Here is a 2,906-nt window from a genome sequence, read left to right as displayed (position 1 = left end):
CCCGAGCCCCGCCCGCCTCGGTGGGCTGCGACCCCGCCCCCCATTGAGCGGACAGGGAAACTGAGGCCCCGCCGCCGAGGCCTTCGCAGGTGCGCAGTGAGTCGGCCAGAGCCAGGCTCTTGAGACAGGCCGCCCCGAGCGCCCCCTGAGCCCCGCAGCCGCCGGGGGCGCAGCCAGGGGTCCGACCTGCTCTGACTCCGGGACGGCTCCCTGCCCGGCGGCCGCTCGGGGACGGGACCCCAGGAGCAGGATGACAGGGTGGTGAGGGGGCTGCCAGGGCCCTTGCCTGGCAGCGCCCAGAACATGGCTCAGGACAGTCAGGACCAGGCCTGAGTGCTCCTCCCCGCTGTGAATTCACACACGCGCGCGCGCACACACACACACACACACACACAGTTCACTGTTACCGCCTGAGGCCTCTGGTTAGCTGCTGGCCTCCCCTCTCCAAGCCTGCATTTCTGAATTAACCCCAGGACTCCCTCCACATTTCTGGGTGGTGATTGTCACTGCCTTAAACTTAGCCATACCCTTACGTGTGTGTGGTAGGTGTGCGTGTCCATGGAAGAGGTGCCCCTGGCCCGGCCTGCCTGGGACTCACCTGTCAAAGGGCCGTGGGTCGCCCCCGGGGTGCTGATGGCAGCTGCTCTTCTGTGCGGCCCTCCATGCCTGGGGGCGCTGAGGCTGTGGGTCAGAGGATAGGATTAGAGCCCACCCTGGGGACAGGCCAAGGCCTCCATTTGTAAGATGGGGCTGTTGCCTCTCAGCCCTGGGCTCCCCAGACACGGGGTGAGTGGAGCTGGGCACCCCTCTCTACAGCCCGGCTCCACACACAAGGCCTCTGGATGAAGCAGGAAGGCCAGCACCTGGGCATTCTGGCTTGGACTTCTTGTGCCCCATGAGAGCTGAAAGAATGGGGAGGGGGGGAGAGTCAGAGGCCTGGAGCGGAGCCCCACAATGAGGCCTTGCCTTTTGCCATTCAGGCAGCCACTGCATGGGGTGGGGGGAGGGCTGCGCTGCAGTGGGACCTGTAAGTCTGGGGTGCAGGGGGGGGCTGGCTCTCGGACCCTTGGCCCAAGCCAGGGAGCTCTCTCCCAGTCCAGCACGACTGACAGTGGAGCCCAGGGTACCTCTGCCCCGCCCCCCGCCCGGCTGCACCCGCAAGCCAGCACTGCTGTTTGCCAGCCTTGCCAGGTAAAGATGGGGGCAGGAGACAGTTCTAGCTGGCGCTCTGCTCTACCTGCCTCTCAGACTCCTGGCATGGCTAGGGAAGGGGCCTGGGAGGCCCTGCCACAGTGTGAGGGACTTGGGCCTTTGGACAGGACACAGGGACTCGGGGGATGGAGAAGAGGAGGCTGCCCTCGGGTCCTTGTGAGGACCCCATGTGACCCCACAGCCTCCCACCAAGCTGTCCCTAAGCCTGAGCCCCCACAGCCACCTGGCAGGAGGTGAGAGCCTGCCTGCTCAGTGCCTCCAGGCGCACAGCTTTGGGGGTCCTCCCTCAGGCTGATCTGGGAGCACACATCCACTTCTAGGGGACGCAGAGGAGAAGGCCGCAGCCTTCCAGCAGAAGAAGAGGGCACCAAACCCAGCAGGGCCGAGTCCTGTGGCCCCAGGGACTCCCAGGCTGCAGAGTGGGGCCAGGCGGTGTGGCCGCGTGCGGGCTACATCCAGCTCTCCTGGCCCGCAGCATTGCTGGCCAGCAGGCGGGAAGAGGGGATCCACTCTGGTGGCCAGGGGGCCTTAGGAGCCTCCTCTGTTTCATAGGGATGGACGACCAGAAGAGCAGGGAATCGCACCCAGAGCTGGACAGGCTCCAGCCCAGCTCACAGAGCCACCGCCACTCTGCCCTCTCCCTGGGGCCTCGGGGCCTCTCCCTGTCCCTGCAGGGCCATCTGCATACCTGATGTCGCCCAGGTCATAGCCACCATCGCTGCCTCCTTGGGCCAGGCGTGCACCTAGCCCCTCGCAGGGACATCCAGCCAACGGGCCGCCCTGGGCCCCCTCCTGGGGCTGGCCTGTCCTGTGGCCTGCCCACCTGTCCCCAGGCCGGCCTGCCCGCCTGCCCTGCGGTCGCAGCCTCCATGGTGGCTTGTGGGGTTCGGGGCTGGGGCAGAGGCGCCTCCCAGGCGAGGAAGGGCGGCTTTTTATGCTCCGTCCAGGGCAAATCAGGATTGGGATGGGCCCTTCCCGGCCGGACTTCCTGTGTGTGTTCTCCCCTGATAATGGGAATCTGTCAGCCGACAAACAGGAGGCTGAGGGGCGGGGGGGGGGGGGGGCGCCGCGGGAGGGGGAGGGGAGCTCTCCCCGGGAACCTCAGGGCCCAGCCCCAAGTCATCCAGAGGCCCACGTTTGGGCTCTGCTGAGCCTGGCTGGGGACCCCGGGGACACGCGCTGGGGTCCTGGGAGCTGCCACAGCGTGGGCCTCTGAAGAGGGGCCCGCGCTTTCTGGGTGGCTGGGCCAGGGAGCCGGGACTCTTCCCAGGATGTCCCCAGATGGGTGAGGAATGAGGAGGACACCCAAGGGAGAGGCAGTCTGCGGGGGCCTTGCCCAGGGCAGGTGGCAGCCCTCAGCTAGGAGGGACCTGGTGAGGTGCAGCAGGATGGGTAGTCTGAGAACAGCCTGTCCCTTGGGTCCCCAGGGGCTTATGGGTGACACGGGAAGGGGCATGGGGAGGGACAGGGGTGGACAGAGAGCAGCTGAGGGTCAGGTCACCTCCTGGAATACCAGCTCCCCCCATCTCTACCTCTCTTCATCTCTGTTTCTGTCTGTCTGTCTGTCTGTCTCAGAGCTGCTTAAAGGGCAATGAGCCCACTGCCTCTCAAGATGTACAAGCAGGGGGCTGGGAAGGTGGCTTAGTGGTAGAGTGCTTGCCTTGCATGCTCGAGGCCCTGGGTTCGATTCCTCA

At 66.1% G+C, this 2,906-nt stretch overlaps 1 protein-coding gene across 4 annotated transcripts in view; it reads right to left on the bottom strand.

Annotated features, from left to right (window-relative positions):
• Nucleotides 1-2,096, bottom strand: part of Egfl7 (EGF-like-domain, multiple 7) — a 7,737-nt gene extending 5,641 nt beyond the window's left edge. For all 4 annotated transcript variants that reach the window (XM_013029451.1, XM_013029450.1, XM_013029453.1 and 1 more), the window contains exons 1-2: nucleotides 1,901-2,096; nucleotides 599-681 (exon numbers count right to left, since the gene is read on the bottom strand). The gene's annotated coding sequence lies outside the window, so the exon portion shown is untranslated. The remainder of the gene's footprint in view (nucleotides 1-598; nucleotides 682-1,900) is intronic.
• Between the last annotated feature and the right edge of the window lie 810 nt (nucleotides 2,097-2,906).

This window comes from Dipodomys ordii, unplaced genomic scaffold (genome assembly GCF_000151885.1).
Source record: "Dipodomys ordii isolate 6190 unplaced genomic scaffold, Dord_2.0 Scaffold118, whole genome shotgun sequence".
Lineage (NCBI taxonomy): Eukaryota > Metazoa > Chordata > Mammalia > Rodentia > Heteromyidae > Dipodomys > Dipodomys ordii.
This window is presented reverse-complemented; position numbering and strand designations above follow the sequence as displayed.